This window comes from Tachypleus tridentatus, chromosome 9 (assembly GCF_004210375.1).
Source record: "Tachypleus tridentatus isolate NWPU-2018 chromosome 9, ASM421037v1, whole genome shotgun sequence".
NCBI lineage: Eukaryota > Metazoa > Arthropoda > Merostomata > Xiphosura > Limulidae > Tachypleus > Tachypleus tridentatus.
Window position 1 is genome coordinate 56,298,589 of NC_134833.1, and position 17,841 is coordinate 56,316,429.

The following is a 17,841-nucleotide window of genomic DNA, read 5'->3' on the forward strand; positions in this document are numbered from 1 at the left end:
TATAGCTCTTCACTGTCACACCAGTGTTGAAATTTCACCGTCATACGCACGACTTAATAATGTTATTAATATTATTTATATCACTAATCGTATATTGTATATAGTATAAAAGTAAAGAAAGCTATTCCTCTTGTCTGACAGTCCTTCCTTTGATACGCAAGGTTTAGTCGTAACCGTGTGAAAGTCCGTGAAATATGATTATGTAAACCATGATCTAAGACGAAGATGCCATCTGACGGAATATTTTCGTTGATAGGTTAATAGAACCAAGCCAGATACTACCTGCACACCTCGTGCACATTGCACGTGTTATCGTTTTCTTTCCTTTACGCTTCAAGTGAAGAACACCTTTCTTCCTGAGGAAACAGCATACGGTTTGTTATAGAAACTTTGATATCAGATCAATCTATTTGATTACTTTCTTGAACGTTATTACATGTTATTACTTTAACGTGCTTGTAACGAGATGTAAATAACTTTGTTAAATACGCGTAATATTTGGCTGACAGGAAAGGTCGCTATGCATCGTTCCTTTAAATCATTTTAGAGCAAAAATGTACTGATGTTTCTAACTTTTAACAGTAATTAATGCATGATGTAATAAGCATGCAAAATGTATACAGTACATGACATGACCAGGTGGTGGTATGTTATGAAACTGATTGCATGGACTTTTTATATTAGTAACTAATAGCATGATAAATAGATAAATACTAAATTGTTCGTGATTTATCTAGGTTTATACAAGAAGTACATATAGAGCGTCTATATTCGAAGAACGTTTTTCTTTTGCGCCTGTGGGAAAACGTTGTATTTAAATAACACTTTAAACCGTAGAAGAAATCAAAATAGTAAAAAATGTAAGTATTGTGGATATAGAATGTGAGTTTAGATAATGACTAGGACTCAACTTTGCACAGACTTCGCAATACGACATAAAACGTTTTGTTAATTCGTATACTTTTCCTCTAGAAGACTCGTTACGTTAGTTTACAGATGCCAGTAAAAGATTACGGATCAGTTTTACGTAGTAAAAAAGATGAGCAGCATATATCAGATGCTTTCCACACCATTATACCACCTCTAACTGCTTGCATGATCATAATCATACAGTAGAATTAAATAATTCGGGTGATTTATTTTCACACGTATTTATTCTACTTAACTCGTAATAAATGTTTGGAGGTCAAAGTGCTTGTTAAAGATCAAGTTACTGATCTGAGCTATGTATTTTGATAACGTTATTCAGGACGGAGACCATGACAAACAATTAATAAACAAATGGGTAGAACCTGAAATAATAAAGTTTAGATAACACGTATTTATAAGACCTCGTTTTTTTTTAACTGATCCTATTAGTATTACTAGCAGTTTTAACGATTGTTTATCAAAACAAAGTGTTACTGCTACCAACATTAGATGTCAGAATCAGTCTTTATCTTGTCTCTGTCACTACGACTAAAATTCGTGAAGCTGTTAAGACACTTCTAAGTGCTTCATCTGCTGGATCGGATGATATATTAACCTCCGTATTTAAGACTATTTCTGACTATATTATTGATACATTAATTATACTTGTTAACAATGTGTTATTGGCAAATTTCCTAAAGTTCGTCGAATTGCCCAAATCATACACATCTACGAAAGTGGTGATCTTAACCTGGTGGAAAATTAACAACCTTCTTATATCATTTCACCACTTACTGGTACTATAGAGCGAATTTTGTCTGATCAAGTTTTTTATATCTTGTTTGCTTGTTTTCTCAGTCCAATAACGTTCTAAGTAATTTGCAATTGGGTTTCGGTAAATACGAGTATACTTGAAAGTGTCTATAGCCGATCACTACAAAGCTTTCTAAGGTTTACAAAGCTACGAGATATGTATTGGTTTGTTGGGTAAATATTGTCAAGGCATTTGAATGTGTAAATCACACAATGTTGCTTTATGTATGTGCTCATTGTAGCTTACCTGGCAACGTTTGTAAAATACTTAAATAATAGACAATGTTATTAATGGAGTGAAGTCCCTTCTCAGGTTCTTCACTGTGGAATTCCCCTAGGCCCCCTTGTTTATCACTTACGTGAACAATTATCTTTTAATATGTTCAAGTGTACTTTTTACTTGTTTGTGGATTATACATTTATTATTGTTGAAGTTAGTATTCTTACTGATTGTTTTAGAATTAGGAACAAAGTGTTGGTACCTATTGAAACTTACTGTCTATTTAGTGTCTGGCTCTGAATACTAGTAAAAATCAATATATGGTTATATGTAGAGATTCGATAAATGATAGTTTTTTTGTATTGTTATGCCTTTGCCTTTTGGCTGATTCCGTGAAAATTATGGGAGTGATTATTTAAATAAATATTGGATGGAATGATTAAATCTTAATCATTTCTAATCATTTATATCATGACGAGGAGAAGGAAAATATTTCCTCTACGTATGCTCTATCACATTTATTATTCCATTTCTTACAGTCAAAGACACGACACGGCCAGGTGGTTAGAGCACTCGACTCGTAAACTCAAAGTCGCGAGTTCGAATCCCAGTCGCACCAAACATGCTCGCCCTTTTTCTGTTGAAGCGTTATAATACGATGGTCACTTCCACCATTAGTTGGTAGAAGAATAGCTCAAGAGTTGGGGGTGGGTGGTGATGACTAGCTGCCTTCCCTCTAGTTGTTGTTGTTTTAAATTAAGCACAAAGCTACACAATGGGCTATCTGTGCTCTACCCACCACAGGTATCGAAACCCGGTTTTTAGCGTTGTAGGTCCACAGATATACCGCTGAGCCACTGGGAGGGGGGCGCCTTCCCTCTAGTCTTACACTGCTAAATTATGGACGGCTAGCGCAAATAGCCCTCGTATTGCTTTGCGCAAAATTTAAAACAAACAAACAAAACCATAATGCTTTTTTAATTTAAAAAATAAATTTTCATATTTAAAAGAAAGTTTACATACCTCAACAAAATTTGTCAGTATAAAAAAAATAAACTGTAATGATCGTTAACAAAGATATGAACCCAATGTATAGGAGTTAATTCACGATGCACATGTGAGTGGAAAAAAAAACTTATTCAAACCAAACCAAACCTAAAGTCAGATTAATTATTGTTCTAATGTTTGGGACTTTGGTGCTTTCAGACCCATCTGTCTGTTAAGTATAACAGGAAGTTTTTAGAATCATGTTGGATTTCCTTACTGTACAACTGCTATTAACAAGTTCAAGAAATGTGGTATTTTCGTCATTTGCCAGACTTGTGTCTTCTGATTCATCTGGATTGTCAAATATATCAGCATTTTTATTCCTGATCTCAAACTGTTAAGTCCTTCTAGAGGAAGTCCTTTCGTCTATCAATTTTACTATCCAAGAAATGCTTTTGCTCTAAATTCTAAGTATTTTTACTGTTTGACTCCGATAAGTTTAGATCGACTGTAGCTTGATGTTTGGATCACCGCTAGTTTCAGATCATTCATATCAAAGTTCTCTAAGTGTGTTGTTAAATATTTTTGTATATTTTGATTGGCCCTTGTGTAAAATATTTTTGTAGTTGACTCCTTGTCCTGTATGGCGAAATTTTTGTAAGTACATATTGTTCACAGTTTGCATTTTACATCCCAGTAAAGTCACATTTTTCAGTTTATACATGAAATGAGCACTTTTAAAACCAGTTAAGACTAATTGCTATGGTTTATAGAATCTTCACCACTGTTGAAGGACTTCTAGTTTAGTTACTGCCATTTGTCAACTCTTGCCTGCAATTGGCAACAACAGTTTTTACCAGTGGAAAACGAAATACTTGGTGAAATATTTTTTAAACAACTAGCCATGTCAGAGATGTTTAGCTCTTTCTCGTTATCTTACTGATCAGCCATGATATGGCTAATCCTCTGTACTCAGAGGACTCAAGTAATCCCTAAAAAGATTTTTTGATTATTCCATTTTGTATATACAAACACATGGAGAGTTAAACAATATGTAATACGTCCTATTCAAAAGGGTTCAGTAATCTATACATATATTTATATAAAGCATTTAACAATTTTAGACCTAAGTCTAAAACGTTCAATATTTTTACAATGAAGTTAAATCCTCTTCATTGTAATTGCTCCAACTTTAACACTGCAAAAGGTAAGAACAACTTGTACAAAATAGATTAGGAAACTACTTTCCTAATTCCAATATCCCTTGATAAATGGCAAATTTGCTAACTCAGTCAACACAACTTCTAAAATCTAAACTACTTTTGAATATTTCCAACAACCTCTTATTGACGGTGTGCACCAGTAAGTTTGCAGATTTATAAATGGATTAAATATAAGTAATTATGTAAGGGTAACGTTTTGTCAATGCTTGCCTTTGAGTAAACCAGAATTTCCTACATAAAAATTGACAATCGCTCATGCTTACGTAACAATTACTATGTATTTAATTCATGACCACGTAGACAAACAAACGTAATTTATGATGTTCCAAAAAACTCAACAAAAATTTGAGAATACCTTCAATTTTGTCAAACTGATTATCAAAATAAAACCTTTCTATGAGATACAATTTTCACTTTTTTCCGCAACTTTATTCAACAAAAATATACATATTTTCCTGTTCCTGAAAATACTGCGGGTTTTTCTGTGAACGCACATTTTACAGATCTTACAAGTAATTACTTAACAGGATTCAATTCTCCAACTCAGCGTAGAAATCTTTAGAGTCAAGAAAAACGGATGGATTGGTTTGAGTCCAAATGTGTTTTTTATTAAAGATTTATCTCAAGGTAAGCGCTCAAATAAATATATTACGAAATACTGAGAAGGAAGGTCGTTCTTGCAATTGACATACGTTAAGTAGATGTCATTATAATTAGCGACACACCTATGTAAGGCTCGGCATGTCCAGGTGGGTTAAGGCGTTCGACTCGTAATCTGAGGGTCGCGGGTTCGAATCCCGATCGCACCAAACATGCTTCACCTTTTAGCTGTGGGAGCGTTATAATGTGACGATCAATCCCACTATTCGTTGGTTAAAGAGTAGCCCAAGAGTTGGCGGTGGGTGGTGATGACTAGCTGCCTTCCCTCTAGTCTTACACTGCTAAATTAGAGACGGCTAGTGCAGATAGCCCTCGAGTAGCTTTGCGAGAAATTCAAAAACAAACAAGCACTCATGTAAAATCTTTGCAGACTTAATCAAGCTAAAACCACAACAACAACTGAGCTAAAATGTCGTCATTTTTCAGTTTTATCAAAATATAAATATAGAAGTAACTAAACCAAAATATCGTTATTTTTTAGATCTAATCAAGCTAAGAACAAAATAGAAAATTGATCAAAATGTCGTTATTCTGCAATCAGACAAATTTTATTGTAAAGATTAAAAGAAATTGTTCAAATGTCCATTACAGTTATGGCTGACATTGTGAGAACGAGATTCGTTATTGAACGTTATTACATTTGTGGACGATGTGCTAAGCTGAGAAAACAGAGAAACTTACAATCACATTGATTTGTTGGATCTCTACAGATAAGAGTTTCTGTTTCACATTATTATTACAGTTTTCAGAGACATAGTCCCACATCGTTAGTGTTCTCTAACAAGAAAATTTATTTTGCGCTAACGGGCATTAAGAACAGATCATATAGCATTCACAAGTTAGTATTTGAACAAACAGTTCAAATGAGGTAGCAAAACCAACATCATGGAGATCTAAGCACCACAGCTTCGATTGAGACGACTGTCGTTAGATCACTGGGTCGATAGTGAGTTCTACGTGTGTTTCAACATTTATACACATAAATTGTATAGACATCTAAAAAATTCTGGGATCTAGTAGTACTGTAGGAGACCACCATCAAGTTTACAAAGGACAACAGGTAGGTTTCCTCGGCTTAACAGGAAGAGATGTCAGGTGATCTCAGTTTTACAGATATTGTTAACAGATTTTATCAAACTAACAGGTGAAAAATGGCAGATTTTTTACTATTAACAGAGATAACTTGAAGGTTTTCTCCGTTTAACAAGAATAAGTCGAAGGTTTGACTGAGATAATTCCCGTTGACTTTCTTAGTTTGAAAGAGATACCTGATAGGTTTTCTCATGTTAACAGAAATAACAAGAACAACTAGTTAAAATCCAGTGTTTAACAGTAATAACTAGTTCGTTTTCTGAACTTAACAAATAAAATATCAGTTTTTTTTAATTTAACTATAATAACTAGAAGGTCTTCTCATTTCCAAAAATATAACTTTGGGTTTTCTCAGTTGAACAGGAATAACTAATAGATCTTTTTAATCTTATAGGAATAAATGGAAGAACTTCTCAGTTTTATAAGATAACTGGTAGTTTTCTCAGATTGACAGATAACTTTTGAACGTCGTCCCATTTTAGCATGAATAACTAATGTATCTTTGCACTTTAATAGGGATAACTATGAGGGTTTTATTCTCGGTTAAACAGACTTAAAAGGTGAATTTTCTCTCTTCAATAATTATTCAGCTTATATCGATAATCCCCGTATGTTTTGTAAGCTTGAAAGAGATAACTAGTTGATTTTGTAGGTTAGGCAGGAATAACTCGTAGTTCTTCTCAGTTTAATTTAGATAATTCTCTGATATTTTCATAATTTAAAAGAGGTAGCTGGTGGTTTTTCTTCGTTTAACATTAATAGCTGATCAGTATTGTCCGATAGCAGATACAGTTGATAGGATTCAATATTATTTTTAGAAGTAGCTTTTTCTGAGTTGAAAAAGAAACATGCTTACAGTCATGTGAAAAAGTTAGGACACCCAATAAAAGCTGTGTATTTGTGTAACATTTTTGGATATATAGATATTTAATCTCAATTTTAAAAATACTGAGTGATTATAAGAATATAACTAAACAATTAAAACTGAAGAAAAGACTTTTTAAGATCTTCTGTAAATGTACTTCTCAAAATGCATATTCTAACTGAGGAAAAAGTTAGAACACCATACCCCCTAATAGCTAGTGTTACCCCCTTTGACTGAAATAACTGCAGTGAGACGCTTCTTGTAGCCATCTACTAGTCTCTGATATCGGTCTGAAGAAAGTTTGCCCCACTTCCCAACACAGAATTCTTTCAGCTGTAAGATGTTTAAGGGGTTTCTTGCGTGTACAGCCCGTTTCAAGTCACCCCACAGCATCTCAATGGGATTAAGATCTGGGCTTTGACTCGGCCATTCCAGGACTCTCCATTTCTTAGTTTTCAACCAGTTCTTGGTGAATTTACTAGTATGTTTTGGGTCATTGTCGTGTTGCACGGTCCAGTTCCGCTTCAGCTTTAATTTTCGTACAGATGGTCTCACATGATCCTCAAGCACCCTCTGATACACAGTAAAATTCATGGTGGATTCTATAATCGTGAGCTGTCCAGGTCCTGCTGCAGCAAAGCAGCCTCAAACCATGACACTTCCACCTCTATGCTTCACAGTTGGTATGAGGTTCTTTTCCTGGAATGCTGTATCTGGTTTACGCCAAACATGTCCTCTATTTGGTGTCCAAATAATTCAATTTTGGACTCATCTGTCCAAAGAACGTTATTCCAGAAGTCCTGGTCTTTGTTTACAATCTCTCTCTCAAATTTCAGTCTGGCCTTGATGTTTCTCTTAGAGAGCAAAGGTTTCCTCCTTGCACATCTCCCATGCAAGTTAAACTTGTGCAGTTTCTTTCTGATTGTAGAGGCATGCACTTTCACATCAACAGTAGCCAGAGCCTGCTGTAGATCCCGTGATGACATGTTAGGGTGTTTGGAGACCTCTTTTAGCATCTTGCGGTCTGCTCTTGGGGTGAACTTGCTTGGACGACCAGACCTGGGCATGTTGGCAGTTGTTATGAAATCCCTCCACTTGGTGACTATTTTCCGGACAGTGGAATGGCTGATTTCAAAATTTTTGGGATCTTTTAAAATTCCTTACCAGACTTATAAGCTACTACAATTTTCATTATGAAGGCCTCAGACAGCTCTTTTGCTCTCACCATGGAGCTCACTCTCACTTCAACAGTCAGGAGCACACCAAACTAAATGTCTGAGGTTTAAATATGGCAAGCCTCATTCAAAATGCTGAGTAACGATCTAATCATGTGTATCTGGTGTGATACACCTGTGTGTGAGTTGAGCCATTTTAAGTGGGAATAAATGTGGGGGTGTCCTAGCATTTTCTTTTGTTAGAATATTCAATTTTGTAGAATTACATTTACAGAAGATATTGAAAAGTCTTTTATTCACTTTTAATTGTTTAGTTATATTTCTATAATCTCTCAGTATTGTTAAAATTGAGATTAAATATCTATCTATCCAAAAATGTTACAAAAATACACAGGCTTTTATTGGGTGTCCTAACTTTTTCACATTGCTGTATGTTGTCTTTTTTCAGTTTAAAATGAATAACATTAGGATATCTTACTATAACAGGAATAACTAGAATATCATCAATTAAAGAGGGAAAGTCGTAAGTTAAACTGGGATAACTTGTAGGTGTTCGTACTATAGCAGGAATAACCAATAGGCATTCTCAGTTTAAGAAGGCTAACTGATGTTGTTTCTTATTCTAACAGAAAAACAAGTAGTTTAATAAGGATGATTAGTCGACTAGGTTTAACAGTGATAACTCATAGCTTCTTCTACTTTAACAGAAATTATTGGTAGATTTAATTCATTAAATTGGAACCACTAGTAGTTATTTTTCCATTTAACAAGAAAAACTTGATTTTTTTTAATTTAATGAGACTAAATAACAAGTATTGTCAGTTCAGTGGAATAAACTATAGGTTTTCTCAGTTTAACAAGGTAACTGATGGGCTTCTTAGTTTAATGTGGATGGACGTTATGTTTTATCGAATTGACATGGAAAATGAAAGGTTTTCGCAGTTCAACAGGAGCATTTGATACGTATTCTCAGTTTATTAAGGATATATGACATGTATTTTTAGTTTAACATAAATATCTTATATGTACTCTCAGTTTGCCAGGGACATATGACATGTTTTCTAAGTTAATTCGAGCATCTAATATGATTTTTCAGTTGAACAGATATAAATAGTAATTCGTAGCTCATTGTTCAGTTGCACGTCACATCTCGGACATGGACCAATTGTCCACAACCAGACACAATAAACTTAATCATTGGGCCACGTCTGACCGCTGTTAGAATAAAGACATAAAAATGGTAAATTTTTAGTAGGATGTTATATGAAAAGTAAATTAAAGTATTGTAAGAAGAAAGAAGCTAGAAAGTGGTTTATTTAAACAGAAATAATCTCTCAGAGTAACACTTAAGGTTAAAATATACATTCAATGATCTGTAGTGTAGAAACCTTTGAATGCAAATATTAAACAAGTTGGGGTAAAGTACTAGATCTGGTAATAACCTTGGAATATAACCAAATGAGTTGGAATAAGGAATTAGCTTATCGTAACATCCTTAGGATGAAAATACACATAGAATAAGGAAGCTGGAGTAGGATGTTGTCTCATCTTAACAAGCTTTGTTCAATAAAGTTATGAGTACGTTCCACGATAAAAGGGAAGTTAACTGTAATTACTGTGGTCAAGTAACTCTGAAACAAAAGGTCGTAGAAACAATTGGAAATAACTTATGGATCGTTGATCATCTATTGCATATTGTCTGTTGAAGAATCAAACTCGAAGTTATAGTTCCCAAATCTTATAAGATATATTCTCTCTATATATACCAAATTTCACTATGCGCAAGAGAAATATTGTAACTCGAGTAACTCATTCTTTCTGAGGACTGACTGATTATAGTGCTATGTAAATTGTATTAATTGAGTATTCACGAATATACGTCATCCAGTTTTACCTGATGAAGATTTCTGTTAAGACGTCGAAACGCAGATCCAAAACATATAAGTCTCCAATGAATACACACTTCTTTGTCTGAACTTTCTTTTAAACGTGTAGACATTATTCTGTCTGTAAGCTATTACATTACCATAAAGAGGAGACTTTATGGTTTAACTATTATCAGGAGAAAGCTAACAAATAAGAGTTTAAGAGTTTACATAAAAGGGAGAATCATTCTTTGTGTTTGTAAATTACTTTTTTCGTTCGAACAATAAAACAATAGTTTACGAAATCATTATATTTAAGCCTAATAATAATTTATATATATCTCCATTTGAATAGCAAAATAATGGTTCTGAATTTCAGTAAATTTTAGATTTTGAGAACGAGAGATATCAAACGTTTCCACATTTCATATGGAGCACCATAAAAAGAAGCTGCACTGTAAAAGTCGCATTTATTCATAGTTAGACAAATATCTAAAATAAATTACATTGACCGTTCGATCAGCCGATATGTACAGATGAATATATATATAAGTTCCTTCGAATTGATCAGTTTATTGTGCAGTGTCTCTTTATGACCTGTGATTTTTCGTTCACATTAGAGGGTTTGTTTACAAGACAAATAATGAACAGACCTTTAGAAATGATGTCTCATTTCTGCTAAATCGAACGCTCATTTCCTTGTTAATTTAAAACAATTACTCAGCTAAGCTGTACGTTGTAAAAACAACATATTAGTCTCGCTTCGCTCATTGATTTTTTTTATGTCTCTTGTAATTGATATACTCATGATTCGTATCCATCACATTGATTAAGATGTTAATAGTAGGCCATCGTTGTTCTTCGTATCTTTGTTTACTGTCTAGTTGGAAATGGCTTTTGTTTGAAAGTAAGTGATTCCATCTGCTGCATGTTCTATTAAAGAAATCCGTTCTTCAGTTACCAGAAATGTTTACACTTGTGGCTGGAATCTTGTTGCATTTTTATCAGCTTTTATACAGTATTTCTTTTTACGTCAGTAAAATAGAACAACTGTTATTTGTTATTTGAGATGCAAAACTCGACGTTGGCTTCACAAAATAAAATACATTGTGTTTCTTTCAGAACTCAGCAATACAAAATGGCTACTCCACCTGGTAGTGGTCTTTGGTTCCAGACTAATCTTTTAGACACATACTCTCCAGCTGTCACTTTACTTTCCCTGGAAGTTCAATAGTCTAATCTCCTGTTGTTGTGTAGACAGCTTAACTACGAAAATATCTTCATCCAAATCTAGGACGGTATCACGAATCTGTAACTGCTGTACTACAGTAGTAATCTGCCGAACTAATTATTGTTATGCATTTCCACAACTAAAACCAGCCTAGAACTCGAGAAAACCTTTTATTTACACCCATGGCCTCATGCACTGTTACACTTGGCCTTTTAATTAGGGCACTCGACTCACAGTCTAGAAATTGCAGTTCCCATCTCATCACCACAATATGCTCGATCTCTCAGGTGTAGGTTCATTATAACGTAACGGTCTATCCCATTTTTCGTTGGTAAAAAGCAGCCCAAGAGAAGGCGGTGGGTGGTGTTGATCAGATGCATTTCCTCTGATCTATAACTTCTAAACTAGTGATGGCCACCACATATAGTCATCGTGTAGCTCTGCACAGAATTAAATAAACAAGCGCTGCATCCTCAGTTGTCATATCAAACTACTGGAAAGGGGTGAAATGGATTACGGAGTTCAAAGTCATATATTGGTTAATATCAACTAAAATCCTACAGATAGCCTTGAAATCTTAAAAGACTGTTGCTGTTGTGAAACTGATAGAGAACGTCAAAGCTGTATGCAGTCCCTGCTTTTAACTGCATGAACGTTCTCATATAATAATATCAAGCTAGAAACGGCATCTAGTGGTGCATTAAAATAATATCACATAACCTATTTATGAGGAACTCTTTACTTATTGTTGATGTCAAACGTCGTGAATCATAATGTATATGGAAAAGAAATATCTAATTGTTGCTTTTAGACAATACCATGCCATTTAAGAAAACAATCAAAAACCAACTAAATCTTACAAATTTGAGACTAGAATTAGTGGAACTGCATTTCTAGTTTCTTCTTCATAGCTCTCTTCCAATACTAATATCATCAAACCATTACGTTGTGGGTCTTATTTTATAGAATAAATAAAACATACATTCTATACACCAAGGATGGCAGGGAGTTTTTGCAAGGATTATTGAATAAAAATCTTTGTTAAAAAAAACGTCATAAGACAGTTGCGTGCGAAACGAGGACTACGAAATTCTTGAGTGTCGTCTATGAATGAAATACGTGAAGATATATAAGTAGTATAATTGTAAAAAACCCACATAAAACAAATAACTTTCACTCAAGCATTCCAATTGAAATAAAAAAGCATTTACTACAAAAAGTCACTCACATTTGCATTATCCGTTTTCTATATTAAAACAATTCCAAGAAAGTCCGTAAAGCAACGTATATTTATCTCTTATTCAACGTGTAAAAAATGCGATTATCCATTGTTATTGATCTATTACATGTATTAGTGAAGTATTTTACCATATAATAGTATCTGTTTATTTCTGTCACATTGCATAAAACAAATTGTTATTACATATCTTAAGGTCGAAGGTTATTTCATCCATCACATTTTCATAGTTATCCTACTGAAAAGTTTTCCGATTTACGTAATATGTAAATGTTTCTACGTTTTGACAAACAATCGATATCATATTTAGCTTTTTCCAAACACTATCAACATTAAAGGCCTTACAACGGATTCTTATTATTTTTCCTGGGAACTAAAGGGGAGGGGGAGTTACAACGAACTCTTATAACAACTCTCCCCCTGCGGTCCCTAAGAAAAAAATGATAATCATCGTCTGAAGAAAGAAATAAGCGTTTTGTGTACAACTTACCTAATGTTAGTATCGCTGTATAGAACCCATTCTACCAGAAAGCACGCGCGCTGTGAATACCAACATTTGTATGGCTTATTACTTCTGAGCTTCTATTTTCAATGCAAGATGAAAAAATACGTTTCGTACAAACAAGCTCCTTTATTTTAGAAGCTATAGCTTGGGATATAACAAAATAGTATCAATATACATAAAAAACCAGTAATAAACCAATTATTACGTCTTATAAACTGTTATAACATCGGTAATACAATAGTAATGTTAAAATATAAAAAACACCAATAATGTTAATAAGCAATGATTCGTAAAGTATAAAATATGTTACTTAATACGGTTTTGACAACAATATATCTGAAATCGGGTTAGTATTTTGAACCTATTAATTAAAGGTTCATATATAGCAGAATAGCACTGCATAAAAAGTCACGTAGCTTCATGTGATCCAAAAAAGTAGTAACTTAAGCTAACGTATTAAACCAAATAACTTCCGTAGTTATCACTAACGGTATTGGTATAAAACAGATAATTACTTCGCTATATGAATGTGGCAACTTCACATGGTACTGTCATCACTTCACCGAGATCACTATATGAACGTAGTGACTTCACTTTGATTACCATACAAGCATAGTGACTTTATCTTCATCACGATATGAACGTAGTGACTTCACTTTGATCACTATGCAAGCATAGTGACTTTATCTTCATCACTATATGAACGTAGTGACTTCACTTTGGTCACTATACATGCATAGTGACTTTATCTTCATCAATATTTAAACGTAGTGACTTCAATTTCATAACTATAAGGATGTAGTGACTTGACCTTCATCACTATGTGGTCGTAATGACTTCACTTTCATCACTATATGAACGTAGTTACTTCACCTTGATAATTATATAAGCATAGTAACTTCAATTTTATCAATATATAAGCGAAGTGGCTTTACTTTGACCACTATATAAGCATAATGACTTCATCTTCAACACTATATGAATGTAGTGACTACACTTTGATCACTGGATTAAAACATAGGTTTTCGCTCCTTTTCACTTCCGCCTTCAAAGAAAAGTAAACAATAACAGTGATTATCTATTTTTCCTTACTATAAATTTCAGTTTACTTTATTTTTAATTTATCAGCCGTTCTTCCTGAGGTTTTTAATAACATGTTCGGATTGCGTCTGCCAGGTTGAAGCTTTGTCGATAATAACTCCTTACAAAACCAATAACCAGAGAAGAAGAAATTGACTTTTACAATAATGTAACCTTTCAGGCGTTGATCATTCCTCTGAAAGTTTAGTTTAAAGACATAAAAATATGAATTTTATTTTAATATAAAATTTTTCAACGGGTGTTCATGGCTTTACCGAACTGAATCGTAAACTTAAGAAAAGTTAAAATAGGTATATTTTATTTTTTAACAAAAGAAAGTATTTAGCTCAAACGTTATATTCATTGTTTTAGAGCAAACTAAACACAATAGGCTACTTCAGATCTGTCTATCATGAGGAATCGAAGTTTGGATTTTATCGTTATAAGCTCTTAACTCACCGCTGATTCACTGATTTTATGAACAGTGGCGTGGATGCAAATTTGATTTGTAACATAAAAATTAAAATTAACACAGAAAAAACAGATTAAATTAAAGTAGAAAAAGTATACAAAACTGACAATGACATGTAGCTACCTCTATCCGAAATAAAAACTTAATATATCCCAAAATTGATTACATTGACTTAAAGGATTATTGTTTTCCTTTTAGGTTTCAGTTTTTTTTTATTAGTTTTGCAACTTTCACCTGAGCCAAATTATCAAGACCAACTACCATGCGTTTTCTTTTAAACACTTGCTTTGTTTTTTAATTAAGGTTCTGAAATATTTTAATCGCTTTCTAATTATCATCAAATGTTTTCATCGAATGTACAAAACACCACAATAAGCATGACCGAACCTTCCATATTTCAGTATACAAAAGTGGCCTTTTTGTTGTTGCTGTCTGTACAAATCTTTCTTGCCAACTGACATTGTTACAATAATTTGTGGCCCGACATAGTCAAATAGCTAGGGAAATTTACTCGCAATCTAGGAGTCGCTGGTTTGAGTATCCGTTCCACCAAACATGCTTGTCTTTTAATCCGTGGGGGCGCTATTATGTAACAGTCAATCCCACTATTCGTTGGTAAAAAAGTAACCCATGAGTTGGAAGTGGGTGGTGGTGACTTGCTGCCTTCCTTCTAGTGGCATACTGCTAAATTAGGGACGGAATGCGCAGATAGCCCCTGCTAAATTAGGGACGACATGCGCAGATAGCCCTTGTGTAGATTTGTGGGAAATTCAAAAAGCAAACAGACAAATCAAACGAAACCATTTGTTGACTATTATTAAAATGTATTTCATATTCGATCTTACTGTACTCTATTTTAATTTTCTGAATAATTTTATCTTGTCTAACCATCTATTATAATATTAATTAGAAAGTGAAAATGACGGAATACAGTAGACGTTGTTAAAACATATTTGTTTCCGTTTTCAATCTTAAACATTCGAAAGGAAGTTGAAAATTATGATAGATTTTTCCATAATCTTAAACAATTTTTTATGGAATATATAGTTTAATTATATGAATATGAAATGACTTTCATATGAGTAAAAAATTTGTTATACTTAATTTGGAAAGAAAATAAAAGTTGAATAGAAATTCAGTATAAAACAATTAAATTATCAATATATGATTTTGATGGACAGGTATGTTTTAAATTTAAAATGGATATGTTTGACTTATTATTGGTCATTTGTTTGTGTATAGAGCTTTCGACTCTTTACCTCACTTTAATGTTATGCAATGAACAATAAAATTTTCAAAAATAAATTCTGGAACATATTTCTTTCTAAGTGGAAATGTTTGAGTGAAATACGTGCCTATTTTGACCATTTCCTAAATTTCCATAGCCTGGCATGGCCAGTTGGTTAAGGTACTCGACTCGTAATTTGAAGGTCACGAGTTCGAATCCCCGTCACACCAAACATGTTCGCCCTTTCAGCCGTGGGGACGTTATAATGTCACAGTAATCCCACTATTCGTTGCTAAAAGAATAGCCCAAGAGTTAGCGTTGGGTGATGATGACTAGCTGCCTTCCCCTAACTCTTGCACTGCTCAATTAGGGAAGGCTAGCACAGATAGCCCTCGAGTAGCTTTGCGCGAAGTTCAAAACAAATCCTAAGTTTCTGGATGCTGCTTTTAGTTGTTTTAACGCAAAGCTATTTGTGCTCTAACCACCGAAATGAATTGAACCCCTGATTTTAACGTTGTAAGTTCGTAAACTTGCTGCTTGTCCACCATTGAACGTTGGAAGTTATATGTTATGTTTTAAAATGTCCTAATGGAAAAACTTGGTTTTATTAATATCTCTGGGGCTGTATTCCTTTCTGATGTTGTTTCCTTATAATTCCACTATTATCTCACCACCTTCCGTTTCTTTTTATTTCTTTAATTTTCATTTTCTGTTGTTGTTGCTGTTTTAATTTGCAGGAACGTTTTGTAGACACTGTACAACTGGTATTCAAAAAACAATGGAATTGTTTGATACATAGAGAAATCAAAGAAGCTTAATATCACGGGAATTTTTTTGTGTGTGTGATCACGGTTATAACTTTTGGTTAGATAACTTCAGATTTTTAAAGAAAAAATACCTGCATTCTGTTACACTTTTCGCAATGACAAAATTATCTACACACTTTCAGTGCATCGTTTTAAGTTTGTGAGTCATATGGTGGTAGATAACAGACACACACGTGCGGATTTCAATGTCAGTAATGTGCTCTTTAATGAGGACGTATTGTGTAATGAGGGAGAGACAGCAAACGACTGGTAGAACGTGACGGATACGTTTCTTCATTGCTTGTTAGGTTTGTTTTGTTCTTCTCTGACATATATGAACGCTTACAAAACATTATCTAAAAATACAGTCGCGCAGGGTCTTTTATAAAGTTCCACACATATGAATAATATCGATCAGTTTTGTGTATATGTAGAAATTTTCTGCATTTCTAAATCGCAAAAACAGGGCTAATTTAAAACGGTTCTAAGATCTAGTAAACCAAGTGAACCATTTTCTTTAATTTTTTTAACAAGTCAATATTTCAAACATAAACCAAGCTTCACGAGCGAGAAGGAACAATAGGCCATGAAGGGATGTTTCTTAATAAGACCAGCAAATGTTAAACATTTTTATAATAATTTTCATTATTTCAAAGTATTTATATTATGTATTTGTGTCAAAGCTAGAAAGGAAGAGCTTTCTATCACTTTCCGTAATGTTGAACTACTTACCAGAAGGAAGAGAGCCCGATAAGGGATTGACTGTCACTCTTACAATGCACCCACAGCTTAAAATTCGAGAAATTCGAAACCAGCTTTCCAGCTCTGAAATTGACAACTCTATTAAAGAATCAGCTTGTGCTTCTATTTTAAAGTATAATTATTTCAAGCTGAAAATTTTTTATTGCATCTGGAGGTATGTCTTGCAGTATAGAATTGCAATGAATAATTGGACTAAACAAAGCAAACCAAGGAGTTCACGTTTTTTACGTGATTGTCCACGAGAACTTTTAGTTTGTACCAAGTGCTGTACAACCCACTTAATATACATTACCCGGACTTTTGTAAATGAACAAATACTCAAGACATATATCGCTTGATCGGTTTTATGTCAGATTTAAACAATTTCGGACAAGATGTGTCCGGACCTGCGGAGTCTAGCACCTGGTATGGTTTTCTGAGTATTTAATATCGATCTCCACTCCTGTACAGAAGGGACTGACGTGCGACTTAGACCACACAATGCAGTCATTTATTTTACTCAGTTCTCTTAACTGTTTGCAACTGAGATAATTAGTTTCTCGATGGTGTTACAGCTTTGGTATGAAAGGCTTTATAATCCGATCCAGAACATGATTGACGGACTCGGTTAAATCGAGTACAAACAGCCCTCTAGTGGCACAGCTGTAGAAACCGGGTTTCGATACCCGTCGTGGGCTAAGCACAGGTAGCCCATTGTGTAGCTTTTTGCTT

The 17,841-nt window shown here is 33.9% G+C and overlaps 1 protein-coding gene across 3 annotated transcripts in view; it reads left to right on the forward strand.

Annotated features, from left to right (window-relative positions):
- Positions 1-17,841, forward strand: part of LOC143225278 (irregular chiasm C-roughest protein-like) — a 133,520-nt gene that overhangs the window by 43,384 nt on the left and 72,295 nt on the right. The window contains exon 2 of one of the 3 annotated variants that reach the window (XM_076454382.1): positions 257-374. The exons of the other annotated variants lie outside the window; for them this stretch is intronic. The gene's annotated coding sequence lies outside the window, so the exon portion shown is untranslated. The remainder of the gene's footprint in view (positions 1-256; positions 375-17,841) is intronic. 3 annotated transcript variants of the gene reach the window in all.